Source organism: Heteronotia binoei, chromosome 8 (assembly GCF_032191835.1).
Source record: "Heteronotia binoei isolate CCM8104 ecotype False Entrance Well chromosome 8, APGP_CSIRO_Hbin_v1, whole genome shotgun sequence".
Taxonomy (NCBI): domain Eukaryota; kingdom Metazoa; phylum Chordata; class Lepidosauria; order Squamata; family Gekkonidae; genus Heteronotia; species Heteronotia binoei.
Window position 1 is genome coordinate 115,894,616 of NC_083230.1, and position 16,496 is coordinate 115,911,111.

Consider the following 16,496-nt stretch of genomic DNA (forward strand, 5'->3'; position numbering starts at 1 on the left):
CTCACACCCAACATATGATCCAGTGTAATTAGAGTGTCATCCTAGGGCAGGGGTGTCAAACATGCAGCTTGGGGGCCGAATCAGGCCCCCGGAGGGCTCCTATATGGCCCCGAGCAACTGGCTGTCATCCGCTTCCTTCTCCCTCTCTCTTGCTTCCTTCTGCATCTCAGCTTGCTTTGCAAGGCTTGCTCAATCGCACAGGAGCTACAGAGCAAAACCTCAATTTTCTCCACTGAGGCTCCTGGTCTCCTCGGGAGGGAGGGAAAGAGCCAGAGCTTCCTTTGCCCAGTTCCCTGGATCCCATGGGAGAAATTCAAAGAAAGCACCTTTAAGATAAAAAAGTGCTAACACAACCTCTGTATGCTAAGTGAAATGCAGGCATTAAGAATTCTGAAACAGAGGATTTTAGATATTGAGAAACAGTCCCTTTGTTTCTCTGAACATAAAACATGTTCCCCTTTAGTATTTGGTATATTTCCAATTTATGGGTTGCCTGCTGCCTACCTTTCCCAGCTTACATCACCCCAGTTACGCTGCTCTTTTATGTTAGGAAGACTTAATGTTTTACCTTCAGCGGTACTGTCTGCGGGGTTTGCCAACATCCCTTACCAGGAAAGATTCTGTCCATGTAATGGAAGGCACCTCGAAACGGTCACCCATGTCTTACTTCACTGTGATTTCTAAGGGAAAGTGCAGGACTGCATAATCAAACCTATCCTGTCTAACCTTTATGGACTACCTGAGGCAAAGTTGGTTTTCTTTCTGTTATCTGACTGATGTTCCCATACCACTAGCCTAGTTGCAAAGTACCTTTTGGCTGCCATAACAATCAGGGAGCAAAAGACTAGCTCCCCTTCTTGATGGTTGTCTTGTTTTTATAACTGGAACTGTGCACAACTTTGCCATGCTGTACTTTTTACTTCTATGCCAATAAAGGTATTTGGATTTGGAAACAAGTGCTAATGTTAGAAGAAGAAGAAGAAGAAGAAGAAGAAGAAGAAGAAGAAGAAGAAGAAGAAGAAGAAGAAGAAGACGACATTGGATTTATATTCCGCTCTCCACTCAGAGTCTCAGAGCGGCTCCCAATCTCCTTTATCTTCCTCCCCCACAACAAACACCCTGTGAGGTGGGTGGGGCTGAGAGACTCTCACAGCAGCTGCCCTTTCAAGGACAACCTCTGCCAGAGCTATGGCTGACCCAAGGGCATTCCAGCAGGCGCAAGTGAAGGAGTGGGGAATCAAACCCAGTTCTCCCAGATAAGAGTCCGCACACTTCCTGCTGGGCTTTCTCTACAACAAAGCCCTGTGTGAAACAACGGTGGCCTAATATGCAGATGAGTTCCTGCTGGGCTTCTCTACAACAGAGCTACATGGGATGATGGTGCCATCAAGGGGTGTGGCCTAATATGCAAATGAGTTCCTGTGAGCTCCTTAAACAACAAAGCCTTGTGTGAAACGATGGTGACATCAGGAGGTGTGGCCTAATATGCAAATGAGTTCCTGCCGGGCTTCCTCTACAACAAAGCCCTGTGTGAAATGATGGTGACATCAGGGGTGTGGCCTAATATGCAAATGAGTTCTGGCTGGGCTTTTTCTAAAACAAAGCCCTGACTATGTTGCAATTTTTTGAGGGGGGGGGGATTTAGGCAGGCCTACTAAGAATATACAAGACCCTCTTCGGCCCAGCCAGTCTGATTCAAGTGGCATGTACGTCTATATAAGAGGGTTTTTATTTTATTCCCCTCTGTTACAGAGCTGGCTGTTATCTTAATTAGTGATTGGAAGAAGTAAACGCTGCTCAAAATTAGTCGGCTGAAAGGGCGGCTGGCATGAAAATTTCCCCGCAGCATTCAGCTTTGTGGAAGAGGAGGAGGAGGAAGCGGAAAGAAACACAAAAAGTTACAGCATCTCAGGGGTTGCGGCTCCAACTCCTCTCTCTTCCTGTTTTACACAAATGAAAAGGATGATTTCATCACAATGTTCCTGAGCTTGCTGAGTAATAACTCAGTCTTTCCTAAAACAATTAGGCAAGATTCAGAGACAAAACGCAGACATCTTGAATAGCTGATTTCTGCACTTTCAAAAGGATCTGTCCGCGGCGCCTGGCTGTGAACTTGATTTGTGCAGAAGTGAAGGACTGAGGCAGATGGCTACAGATCCGGTGATAGTCGACAAGAGGAAGGGGGCAGAGAGGAAATGGATGTCTCCATCCTTGGGTCTTTTCTAAAGGACCTACATATCTATAGCCATAAAGTCTCTGCAGCGTATGGCCCAAACAGAGAAGAGCCAATCAAGAGGTTGGGAGCAGGTGGATCTATGGTGACCAGGTCTAATTTTGGGTAGGAGCTCACAAGACAGAAGCTCCTGAAACCTCTATATTTTATTGTACTCTTTCTTTTCTACCCCACCCCTCACCTCAAATACTTGCTTCTGGGCTCCATTCTTCAAACCCAGCGGAAATTTTGCTGAACTCCCAAGATTTGACAAACTTTCTAATATTTTCCCCCACAAGAAATGGGAAAATAACCAAAACGTATTAAGCAGACAGACGGAAATCTTCATCACGTCACTGTGGCCATATAGGAGAAAGTAATTCAAAAAGTATGAAGGGAGTAAGGTTTTATTATGACAGTTACGATTCAAGAAGCATTTTAAGAAGACGACGACGACATTGGATTTATATTCCGCCCTCCGCTCAGAGCGGCTCACAATCTCCTTTACCTTCCTCCCCCACAACAGACACCCTGTGAGGTGGGTGGGGCTGGAGAGGGCTCTCACAGCAGCTGCACTTTCAAGGACAACCTCTGCCAGAGCTATGGCTGACCCAAGGCCATGCCAGCAGGTGCAAGTGGAGGAGGGGGGAATCAAACCCAGTTCTCCCAGATAAGAGTCCATACACTTAAACCACTACACCAAACTGGTAGATGCTGAGCTGATATAATTGAGTCCACCTTCCAGTGATGTCAGGGGTGTGTGGGATATGCAAATGAGTTGTGCTAATGAGCTCCGGCACCCAGGCCCGGTGCTAGGGGTGCCCGCGCCCCTAGGCCAAGCCTCTAACTTCCCCCCCCCCAAGTCTTTGTATTTGCACGTGCTTTGCGCGTGCCTGCCCAGATGACATTACAGCCATGCCCCCTGACTCTTCTGAAGCCTCCCGAGCCTCAGGAGGCTTCGGAAGTGTCAGGGGCAGGCACATGGGGGGGAGGCAGCAAGCGAGTGCGGGGAGGCGGCAGTGCTCAGGAGGCGACAGGTGGCGGCAAGTGCGGGGAGGCAGCGGCGGGCACAAGGAGATGGCAGGCAGTGGCGGTGGGCAGGAGGAGGCAGCGGGCGTAGGGAGAGGGGGCACCTCGTGGAGCCCCTAGGCCGAATGATGCCTGAAACGACTGCCTACTTGGTCTACTCCCATGCTCCTGCCCCTGCCAGCACCTCTTTTTCTACGAAATCACCCCTGACAGTGGCCATGAACATGGTAGGGCAGGCAGCATCATAAGTGTGACAACATCACTTCTGGGGGGGGGGGGGAGTTGGTTGTGATAATGGGCAGCTCTAAAATTGCCAGAAAAGACATGGTGAAACCATAGAGTTTCCAGCCATTCCTCCCCCAGAAGTGGCATCGTTATGCCAGATCTGATAAGAGGAGGTTTGACTACAGGACGTTTTCTTTTGCATATTAGGCCATACCTTCCTGATGTAGACAATTTTTCAAGAGCTTACAGGACTCTTAGTCCAGGGCCTACTGTAAGCTCCACGAGGATCGGCTACATCAGGGGGTGTGGCCTAATATGCAAAGGAGGTCCTGCTAGAATTCCTGACAGGACTCTTTGTACAGGGCCTACTGTAAGCTCCCGGAGCACTGGCTACATCAGGGGGTGTGGCCTAATATGCAAAGGAGTTCCTGCTACAAAAAGTGTTTTGTTTGACTCTAAATTTTATATCCGAAAAAATCTTGCTCGTCTCTCAGGTGTTATTGGACTAGAATTGGACTGTTCTCCTGCAGACCAACACCCTCAAAAAACCCATAAAGAAGAAAACCTAACCAGTGGATAAAAAAAGATTCCAGAGAAACAGTAGTTAAGGGGGGGAATCAACAGCCGCACTGATTTAACAGGTGTGAAAAAAGGTGAACGGCATCGGCATTAGCGGATTTCGCAAGAAATATTGCAGGTCCCCTGAAAACTGTACTTTTGCCCTGAAAATAGAAATGGACAAACAATTCAGAACAGCCCAGGGGTGAAATTGGCAGGACCTCCCCCCCCCCCCCTTTAACATTTAGAAGGAAATCGGTGTGGAGACACTGGAAAGGGGAAGACTACAGCATTCTGAACAGGTGGCAAAGTAGCAAACCAGTCGACGGGGAGAAATAGGCAATAACTCAGCTGGAGTTTTTCATTTGCTCCCCATCTCTAACCTTTTTTGAGTGTCCTCCTCTACTTGAGTATTTCTGTGGAAGGAACATTCATTTTAGCCTGGAGAGGAGGCAGCTGAGAGGTGATATGATCACCATCTTCAAGTCCTTGAAGGGCTGTCATATAGAAGATGGTGTGGAATCGTTTTCTGTGGCCCCAGGAGGTAAGACTGGAACCAATGGGTTGAAATTAAATCCGAAGAGTTTCCGGCTCAACATTAGGAAGAACTTCCTGACCGTTAGAGTGGTTTCTCAGCGGAACAAGCTTCCTCGGGAGGTGGTGGGCTCTCCTTCCTTGGAGGTTTTTCAACAGAGGCTAGATGGCCATCTGACAGCAATGAAGATCCTATGAATTTAAGGGGAGGTATTTGTGAGTTCCCTGCATTGTGCAGGGGGTTGGAGCACATGACCCTGGAGGTCCCTTCCAATTCTATGATCATAAAGACCTTCCCCCTCCAAAAAAAGGAAGGGCAGGTTCTTAGTATCAGGTTACATATTTTTGTCATTTCAGAATTAGAAAGGATTAAAAAAAACCTCATAATAATTGCAAATGTAGGTTACAGCTGCTCTGACCTGGATATCCCAGGATAGCTCTAGCATAGGGGTGTCGAACTTATTTGTTATGAGGACCGGATCTGACATAATTGAGACCTTGTCAGGCTGGGCCATGTCGGGCTGGGCCACGTATGTACCTATTTAAGATTAGGTAGCGGAGATATAAACTTTATAAATGACACAGACAAACACAATTAAATATTTTTTTAAAAAAAAAAATCTTAAAACATTTTTAAAGAAGCACTCAGTCTTAAAAGTGCTTTCTTTGTACCTCTCCTGTGCAATTCAGGGAACTGAGCAAAGGAAGCTCTGGCTCTTTCCTTCCTTCCCCAAGGAACCAGGAGGGGGAAGAGCCTCAGCCAATAGAAGAAAGAGCGGCTTGGCTCAGTAGCTCTGGCGTGCATTTGAGAGAGCCTGGCAAAGCAAGCTGTGATGCAGAAGGAAGCAAGAGATAGGGAGAAGGAAGCAAATGACAGCCAGTTGCTTGGAGGGCCTGATAGGAGCCCTCCGGGAGCCTGATTTGGCCCCTGGGCCACATGTTTGACACCCTTGCTCTAGCACGTCAGATCTCAGAAGGTAAGCAGGGTCAGCACCGGTTAGAATTTGGATGAAAAACCTCCAAGGAAAATCAGGGTCGCTTCACAGAGGCAGGCAACGGCAAACCACCTCTGTTCGTCTCTCCCTAAAAACCCTACAGGCCACCATAAATTGGTTGCAACTTCACAGGGAGGAAAAAAAACATTACAGATAATATTTTGCGCTGAGTTTTTAGGGTTGTGTGGAAGAAAACAGGCTATGTCATCAATTTGAAAAAATGAAGCAAGGGACTTACGTAAACTATTGTTAACATGTTATAAAAAGAGATAACGTGATCCAATGGAAGCTGAGATTCCTTCTCCTCAGAGAACACAGAGATAGATCGAAGATCGATGGATACAAGAGAAAGAAGATAGATTAGATGGGCTGGATTAGGGCTGCCAAGCCCCCGATCCGGGTGGGGAATCTCCCTCCCGGGAGGTTCTCAACCCACCCGCTCACATTGGGCTGGTGGGGGGAACCTCCCCCAGCGTTGCTGGCGTGATGACATCACCCGGAAGTGACGTCATCAAAATGGTGGCACCCATACAGGGCCACTTTAGGCATTTCCGGGAAAACTCGCTCTAGGCATTTGGGAGGTAAAACTCTATGGTACAATAGGTACCACAGAGTTTTAACCTCCCAAATAGCTAGCGCGTCTGGGAAAACCATAGAGTTTTCCCAGAAACGTCTAGAGCGGCCCCACACGGGTGCTGCCATTTTGATGATGTCACTTCTGGATGACATCATTTCATTGCGCAAGTGAATGTCCCCCACCGGGGGATGAAGAGGACTTGGCAACCCTAGGATGGATAGACAAGATGAATGGATGGATAGATGACAGACAGACAGACAGACAAACACAGGAAAACCAAAGTACTGAACAGAGCAGTCTCGGTTCTGGCTAACTTTTTACTATCCGTACAAGTATTCAGACCGATTTCCCACTCACTTTACGGTGTTCTCACCTTCCTCTTCGCAGAATTCTTCCGATTTCACACTATCTGCCCCAGGGCTGCAAGTAATGAAAGCATTTTCGCACTGCAAACAGAATCTGGTTTTTAGAGGTTTCTGTTTGCCACGCGAAAAAGGCAAAGCTAGTTGCAGCCCCTGGGGCAGATAGTGTGAAATCGGAAGGAAGCCCCGCTGAGAAGAGGAAGGTGAGAGCACCGTAAGGTGAGTGGGAAATCGGTCTCAGATTCTCATTTACTCTTTACTATCCATACAAACGATTTCTGAAACGAATGCCAAACAAACAAAGGGACTGTGCTGGCTTCCTCTCTCGCACGCTCATGAGGAAGAGCTACTGCTGACTTCCTCTCTTTTACACTCACCCCGCCCTGCCCCCCGCAGCTTTGTCCTGCTGAGATTTAAAGGCACAGACACCTTCCAAAACACAAACAGTTCTTTGCAAGATAGGTCCAAGTGGGCAGCCGTGTTGGTGTGAAGCAGTAGACCAAAGTGGAAGTCAAGTGCACCTTTAAGACCAACAAAGTTTTATTCAGAATGTAAGCTTTCGTATGCAATCAGACTCCTTCAGACAAGAGGACAGCGCACTGTGGACTGAAATACATGTAGTTGGAATGTTAAGAGTTAACACCATCTCAGGCTCATTCACTTGTTCATCTTCCAACATTATATATGCCATTAAATGCCAACAATGCCCTTCAGTTCTCTACATAGGGCAAACAGGACAAACCCCATGCCAAAGGATAAATGGACACAAATCTGACATCAGGAACTGAGAAACCCGTGGGAGAACACTTTAACCTTCCAGAGCATTCAATGGGTGACCTCAAAGTAGCTGTTTTACTGCATAGGGACTTCAAGAACAGAATGGAAAGAGAAATTGCAGACTTACAAATTATTACGAAACTTGGAACAAACACCTCCCCAGGACTGAACAGGGATATTGGTTGGTTTTTTTAAATCTCATTACGTATTCTGCTAAGCCCACTCTAAGTGAGTATAGCTATACATCCACAGTATTCCAATGCATTTCTCTTTAATAATAGTATATCAGAATAATTTTTTGTATTGACATACTCAAATAAGGAATATTGGCTGTTTATCTCATTACACATACTTAACCCATTTTTATTTTATGTATCCTTTTTTTCTAACGGCAAACGAGAATGATGTTTATAATGTATAGAATGATGTTACGAAGCAAATTAGGCGGACAAGAACTAGGAAATGCATGTCCGTTTGTTCTACCTAGACTTTCAGCGACAGCAATTAGGCAACTTTTATTACCTTTTATTACTATCCAGACCAAACGGCCTTCCAATTTATCACACTATTTGTGCCATTTGATCCTAACTTGGTATCAGTTTAGATCCAAGTGGGCAGCCGTGTTGGTCTGAAGTAGCTGAACAAAGCAGGAGCCAAGTGGCACCTCTAAGACCAACCAAGTTTTATTCAGAACGTAAGCTTTCGTGTGCTCTCTAAGCACGCTTCATCAGACGAGGGGGATCAGGTGTTGTGGGCTGAAATGCAAGCAGTTTGTTGATTAGTCTGCCTACTTAATCAACAAACCGCTTGTATTTCAGCCCACAATACCTGATCCCCTCGTCTGATGAAGTGTACTTAGAGAGCACACGAAAGCTTACAGTTTGAATAAAACTTGGTTGGTCTTAGAGGTGCCACTTGACTACTGCTTTGAGTCAGTTCACCCTCTTAACCCAGCAACTACACGTATTTCAGCCCACTGTACCCAGGACTTTTTTTTTTTTTGTAGAAAAAGCCCAGCGGGAGCTCAATTACATATTAGGCCACACCCCCTGATGTCACCATTGTCCACCCAGGACCTTTTTTGTAGAAAAAGCCCAGAAGGAACTCATTTGCACATTAGTCCACACCCCTTGACACCAAGCCAGCAGGAACCGCGTTCCTGCTCAAAAGAAGCCCTGGCTGAACCCAACCCCCTCGTCTGAAGAAGTCTGCATGCATACGAAAGCTTACATTCTGAATAAAACTTTGTTGGTCTTAAAAGGCGCCGAGATTTAAAGGCGCGTGGGGTAGGGAGGAGCCTGCAAAACCAGGGGACCTAGGAACGAAAAAGGTAAAAGGTGCAAGCACCAGTCGTTTTCGACTCTGGGGTGACGTTGCTTTCACGTTTCCACGGCAGACTTTTTACGGGGTGGTTTGCCATTGCCTTCCCCAGTCATCTACCCTTTCCAACCAGCAAGCTGGGGACTCCTTTGACCGGCCTCAGAAGGATGGAATAATGAACGTCTTCTCCATCACCCAGATTTACACCTTCCACTTTTCCATTAACCTGAGCCTGTGCCAAACCATGCAGCAAGTTCACTTTCTGCACAGCACAGTGCAGATGCAATGGATGCATAAGCATTATTCCATACCTGGCCTCAACAAGACTGTGAAACATACCTTCCCGCTTCTAGCTAGCGCACAAGAGGCTACCATGTGATCACAGCCGAGCATAATGCATCTACAGCCAAGCCCTGAAACACACCTGCAACTGTTCCATTTCCTTCGGGAGCGATGTGTGCTTACCCAGCAAAGAGAACAAACAGATCGACAGAACAGGCCGGAAGACAACACGACAGAACGCCACATGTTGTCAGCTGTAGCTCTCAGCTAAAACCAGTCCAATATATCACCGATGATCTACAACCCATCCTGAACAATGACGCTGGTTCTAACACAAGTCTAGGATTGTTAGGCCTGGTCTCACAGGAGGAGGTGGGGTTGTCAATCCCCAGGTGGGGGCAGGGGATTCCCCGGGTTGGAGGCCCTCCCCACACTTCAAGGTCATCAGAAAGCCGGGGGGGGGGGGGGGGTAGGGAAATTCTGCTGGGCACTCATTATTCCCTATGGAAAATAATGGAGAATTGATCTGCAGGTATCGGGGGCTCTGCGAGGGCTGTTTTTCAAGGTAAAGGCATCAAATTTGCAGCAGAGCATCCAATACCTCTCCTCATAAGACCCTCCAAGTTTCAAAAGGATTGGACCAAGGGGTCTAATTCTATGAGCCTTAAAAGAAGGTGCCCCTATACTTCATTATTTCCAACGGAGAAAATATATTTAAAAGGTGTGCGGTCCCTTTAAATGTGATGACCAGAATTCCCTTTGGATAATTGGACTTGGCAACCCTAGGAGGAGAAAGGGGGGGGGTTATATCCCACTTTCCTCTACCCTGAAGAGTCTCAGAGAGGCTTACAATTGCCTTCCCTTCCTCTCCCCACAACAGACACTTTGTTGGGTAGGTGGGACTGAGAGAGTTCTGAGAGAACTGTGACTGACCCAAGGTCACCCAGCAGGCTTCATGAGGAGGAGTGAGGAATCAAACCCAGTTCTCCACCACTCTACACCATGCTGGCTCTCCCTTGTATAACATGGAGAGTTGCCACAAACAATAAACTGGGGGTGGCCAAACTGCGGCTTGGGAGCCACATGTGGCTCTTTCTCACATATTTTGTGGCCCTCCAACTCCCTACCAGCCCAGTGGCTTGGGGGATGCATTTCAAGTTAAAGTTGCTTGCTTTCTCCCTCCAGGTCCTCATCTATTCCTTCCTTCCTTCCTTCCTTCCTTCCTTCCTTCCTTCCTTCCTTCCTTCCTTCCTTCCTTCCTTCCTTCCTTCCTTCCTTCCTTCCTTCCTTCCTTCCTCCCTCCCTGTCTTGTAGCTCTCAAACATCTGATGTTTATCCTATGTAGTTCTTATGTTAAGCAAGTTTGGCCACCAATGACACAAGCCTAGCAACTCAGCCCTGCAAGAAAGGTGAGTGCTAACTCTGCCCAATATATATTCAAGCAATACTATTACAGAATCTAATAGCAGGCTTATTCATTTGTACGTACTCCACCATGATACATGCCATCACCTGCCAAGTATGTCCCTTACATATGCTGTCACCTCCCAACAATGCTCTTATGTTTGTCCTACCTTAATAGGGCAAGAATACACCTTAAAAAGTGGAAGAATTCAGCGTCTACTGGGGGAATGTTTCAGTCCTGTGCTGCTGATCTTAAAGTCATTGTTCAGTATTTCAGTAAAAGGCCTCCAAAGGGAAACTGTGAAATGGAACTGTTGATGTGGAATTTATTAGAGAAATCCATTCTATTTGGATTCCAACTTAATTGGAATTGGATGGTATCTTCCAAGCCGATGAACATTCTTGTCTAGCTTTTAGGTGGGAAAGCAGAATACTGAAGAAGAAGAAGAAGAAGAAGAAGAAGAAGAAGAAGAAGAAGAAGAAGAAGAAGAAGAAGAAGAAGGAGGAGGAGGAGGAGGAGGAGGAGGAGGAAGGAAGGAAGGAAGGAAGGAAGGAAAGAAGGAAGGAAGGAAGGAAGGAAGGAAGGAAGGAAGGAAGGAAGGAAGGAAGGAAGGAAGGAAGGAAGGAAGGAAGGAAGGAAGGAAGGAAGGAAGGAAGGAAGGAAGGAAGGAAGGATTCCATAACGAGATTGCTTGCATGATTCCAGTCTAACATACTACAAGCTTCAATTAGACAAGAACTGGTAGATTGGCCTTATCAACCCTTGGCGCTCCAAGAATCTTAGAGGGGAGATTTGTGTTTGTGCACACGCGTGTGTGTGTGCGTCAGTGTGTGTGTGTGTGTGTGTGTGTGTGTGTGAGAGAGGTATTTCCAAATACTTATTCCTAGAGCCAAGGATCCTTGCTGACCACCATCTTGTTACCTGTAACAGGAACTCAGCCATCTACTCTGCTATCAAATAAAGTCGCCCACAGCCAAGGAGGAAGTTCTGTATGCTTTAGTGACACCTTACAGCCCTCAACTGGATGGCCCAGGCTATCCCAGTCTCATCAGATCCCAAAAGCTAAGCTATCTGTCGCCCGGAGAGTTTAGCTGCAATCAGGGTTGCCAACCTCCAGGTGGTGGCTGGAAATCTTCTGCTTCTACGACTGATCCCCAGGCGACAGAGGACAGTTCACCTAGAGTAAATGGATGTTTCAGCTGGTGGGCACTATGGCATTGAAGTCCCTCCCATCCCCAAACTCCACTGTCTTCAACCTCCACTCCCCAAATCTCCAGGTATTTCTCAATACAGAACTGGCAATCCTAAATCTCAGGCAATCTACAGCCATCACCTGGAGGCTGGCAACCCTAGGACAAGCAGGTACCACTAAAAAAACCATTGGAGAGCTGTGCAAGAGAAATGGTAGTTTGGTGTAGTGGTTAAGTGTGCGGACTCTTCTCTGGGAGAACCGGTTTGATTCCCCACTCCTCCACTTGCAGCTGCTGGGATGGTCTTGCATCAGCCATAGCTCTCACAGAGCTGTCCTTGAAAGGACGGCTTCTGGGAGAGCCCTCTCAGTCCCACCTACCTCACAGGGTGTCTGTTAAGGAGGGAGGGAAGGTAATGGAGATTGTGAGCAGCTCTGAGATTCAGAGTGTAAAAAGGTAAAGGTAATCCCCTGTGCAAGCACCAATCGTTTCCGACTCTGGGGTGACGTCGCATCACAGCATTTCCACAGCAGACTTTTTACAGAGTGGTTTGCCATTGCCTTCGCCAGTCATCTATACTTTCCCCCCAGCAAGCTGGGTATTCATTTTACTGACCTCGGAAGGATGGAAGGCTGAGTCAACCTTGAGCCGGCTACCTGAACCCAGCTTCTGCCGGGATCGAACTCAGGTTGTGAGCAAAGAGCTTGGACTGCAGTACTGCAGCATTAACATTCTGCACCATGGGGCGGGATATAAATCCAATATCTTCTTCGTGTGTGGTTTTTTTTTGGGGGGGGGAGGGGTTGATAGCTCCTCCAGTTGCACAGTCATCTACCTGCGGAAGTCCTCAAGCCATCGCATGCCAGCACGTATGAACCAATTGAAAACAAATCAGCCAGTATCATAATGCCCCTGTATAAATCGATGGTGTGGTCTCATTTGGAATACTGTGTACAATTCTCGCCATCGCACCTCAAAAAGGATATTATAGCATTGGAAAAAGTCCAGCTAGAATGATTAAAGGTTTGGAACACTTTCCCTAGGAAGAAAGGTTAAAACGCTTGGGGCTCTTTAGCTTGGAGAACGTTGACTGCGGGGTGACATGATAGAGGTTTACAAGATTATGCATGGGATGGAGAAAGTAGAGAAAGAAGTCCTTTTCTCCCTTTCTCACAATACAAGAACTCGTGGGCATTCAATGAAATTGCTGAGCTGTTGGGTTAAAACGGATAGAAGGAAGTACTTCTTCACCCAAAGGGTGATTAACATGTGGAATTCACTGCCACAGGAGGTGGTGGCAGCTACAAACATAGCCAGCTTTATATACGTGTGTGTCCATCAGTGGCTATTAGCCATGGTATATATATATATGTGTGTGTGTGTGTGTGTGTGTGTGTGTATATATATATATATATACACACACACACAAACACATATATTGGCCACTGTGTGACACAGAGTGTTGGACTGGATGGGCCATTGGCCTGATCCAACCTGGCTTCTCTTATGTTCTTATGGCCTTGTGGTAGACCTCCTGATAGAGGTTTACAAGATTATGCATGGGATGGAGAAAGTAGAGAAAGAAGTACTTTTCTCCCTTTCTCACAATACAAGAACTCGTGGACATTCAATGAAATTGCTGAGCAGTCAGGTTAAAACACACACACATTTATTGGCCACTGTGTGACACAGAGTGTTGGACTGGATGGGCCATTGCCTGATCCAACATGGCTTCTCTTATGTTCTTAACCCCACGAGGTGTCATCATAGGATGGCCCTGAGGAGATAAACTAGGCCTCAACCCTTTACCTTGAGGGCAAATGTGAACGCCGCTTTGAGGAGCAACAGGGCCCATCTGCTTTTGACCCGGAGAAGTTCTCTCTCTGCCCAACAGATCTCGGTGGTATGAAACCGTTGTGCAGCAGCTCGCCCGCCTATAAGCCTTCCGTTATTTTTAAAGGAGTTATGTAACACACTCATTAAAATTAAATGTGGGCTGAAAAGCTGCAGACAAGTTCCTGAGCTCCAGCGAGAGCTTTTACATTGTTCAGTAATGGAAAAACATCTCACCGATTCTTGAGGAAGGATAAAAATCTTAACATTTAAAACAAAATCCTCTGGCTTTCACATAGCAAGCTGTATGGCTGGAGATAAATATTCTTCCTCTAGACTAGTGGTACCTGATGCCATTCTTGGGATTCTCAGAGAAAAGGACTCGCCTCACACTTCTCCGTCAGAATTACATTGCCAACTATATAGACAGCTTTAAGAGGGGATCGGATAAAAATATGGAGCAGAGGTCCATCAGTGGCTATTAGCCATGGTATATATATATGTGTGTGTGTGTGTTTATATATATACACACACACACACACAAACACATATATTGGCCACTGTGTGACACAGAGTGTTGGACTGGATGGGCCATTGGCCTGATCCAACCTGGCTTCTCTTATGTTCTTATGGCCTTGTGGTAGACCTCCTGATAGAGGTTTACAAGATTATGCATGGGATGGAGAAAGTAGAGAAAGAAGTACTTTTCTCCCTTTCTCACAATATAAGAACTCGTGGACATTCAATGAAATTGCTGAGCAGTCAGGTTAAAACGGATAAAAGGAAGTTCTTCTTCACTCAAAGGGTGATTAACACATGAAATTCACTGCCACAGGAGGTGGTGGTGGCTACAAGCATAGCCAGCTTCAAGAGGGGATTGGATAAACATATGGAGCAGAGGTCCATCAGTGGCTATTAGCCACGGTATATATATATATATATATATATATATATATATATATATATATATATATATATATATATATATATATATATATATATATATATATATATATATATATATATATGTGTGTGTGTGTGTGTGTGTGTGTGTGTGTGTGTGTGTATACACACACATATATTGGCCACTGTGTGACACAGAGTGTTGGACTGGATGGGCTACTGGCCTGATCCAACATGGCTTCTCTTATGTTCTTATGGGTATGTTATAACTGAATATAGGTTGGGCTGTCGTTATGGGGTTGCCAGGCAGTGCCTCACAATGGGTGGGAGGGTTGTTGGAGGCAGCATCCCAAGAGAAAACTCGTCTACTCAAAGGAAGTCCTTACCATAGAGTTCCCAGAGATGTCTAGAGCCACCCGGAAGTGACAAAGGAAGAAGTTTAAAGTAAAACCCAAAGTTGCTAGCGTTCTAGTGGCAGTAGGCAACAGGTTGGGACTTGGGGGTGGGGGATTCCTGGCAACCCTGAATGGCAACCCCAGAAAGTTTTTGGGATGGAGACTCATGAAACAGTGTTTGGATTGATAGAATCATAGAGGTGGAAGGGGCCATCAGGCCATCTAGTCCAACCTCTTACTCAATGCAGGATCAGCCCAGAGCATCCCTGACAAGTTGTCATCCAGCCACTGCTTAAAGATTGCCCTTGGCAGCTGATTCCACTGCTGAACAACTCTTACTGTAAAAAAGGTTTGTTCCTAATATCCAGCTGGTACATTCCTGCCCTTGATTGAAACCTGTGATTGTGAGTCCTCTCCTCTTCTGCCAAGAGGAACAACTTCCTGCCCTCCTCTAAGCGACAGCCCTTCAAATACTTAAAGAGAGCCATGATGCCCACAGGTCACCTCCCTCCATTCAGAGGAAACACCACTGACATCTACTCTTTGAGTGTGGTGCTCCAGCCAGTTCCCTATTCGCCTAACTATCCTAGACCCCAGCCCACAGACCCCTCTAGTTTACCTATCAGAACATCATGGGGACCGCTGTCAAAAGCTTTACTGAAACCCCGGTAAACAAGATCAACAGCATTCCCTCGATCCAGTGAGATCAGGGGTGGCCAAACCTGCTTAATGTAAGAGCCACAACACCAGATGTCTGAGAGCCACAAGACATGGACATCAGATGTTTGAGGGAGGGAAGGAAGGAAGAAAGGAAAATAGGGAAGAGAGAGGTGGAAAGAAAGCAGCTTTAACTTTAAATGCATACTCCAAGCTGCCAGCTGGCTTGGCTCAGAAAAGCGATTTATAGAGAGAAATGCCTTCTCCAAGATGGCGATCAGGGTGGTGGGGGGCTTCGAGAGCTACACAGTATGTGGGAAAGAGCCACATGTGGCTCACGAGCTGCAGTTTGGACACCCCTGAGTAAGATCATCACTTGATCAAAGAAGGAAATGAGGCTGGTCTGGCAGGACCTGTTGGGAACAAATCTGGGCTGACCTCCCAGTTATCACCAAGTTATTTCCCCAGATCACCAAGTGATGGCATAGGGCTGCCAACCCCTCGGGCTGGGTGGGGGTTCTCCCGCCTTGGAGGTTCCCAACCAGCCAGTCCACATTAGGTCAGCGGGGGGAACCTCCCCCGACATCGCTGGCACAATGACATCACCCGGAAGTGATGTCATCATACCGGAAACGCCATGTGCTCGCCGCTCTAGGTGTTTCTGGGGAAACTCTATGTTTTTCCCGGATGCTCTAGCAATTTGGGAGGGAAAACTCTATGATACAATAGGTACCATAGAGTTTTTTCCCTCCCAAATTGCTAGAGCGGGCAGGAAAACCATAGAGTTTTCCCGGAAATGCCTACAGTGGCCGGTGCACGGCGTTTCCGGCGTAATGACATCACTTCTGGGTGACATCATCATGCCACATACATTGGGGGAGGCCACAGGGACTTAGCATCCCTATGATGGCATCATTTCTGGAGAGAGAGAGAGAGAGAGACCAAACCCTACAGGGTTGCTATTAGTCAGCTGTGACTTGACGGCCCTTTCCATCACCCTTGATTCATTAACCAAGACAATAGTTTTCTGTATCAGATGAAGAAATGGAGCTGAGATATTGAGACAGCTGTACGTTTAAATCACCAATCTTGACAGGCCACACGCATGCCTAAGGACCAAGTGGGAGGCAGATCATTTTTAAAAAGGACACAATTATGGTCTATTTATTAGGCTAAGACTGACAGTTTGATCACCTCTCGGAGATGTTTTGACTCTACCGTTACCTCTGCGGTAGTTCCTGG

General features: G+C 46.7%; 1 protein-coding gene across 14 annotated transcripts in view; it reads right to left on the minus strand.

Moving 5' to 3' along the window:
- Positions 1-16,496, minus strand: part of CELF2 (CUGBP Elav-like family member 2) — a 554,552-nt gene that overhangs the window by 514,330 nt on the left and 23,726 nt on the right. The gene's annotated exons all lie outside the window — the stretch shown is intronic.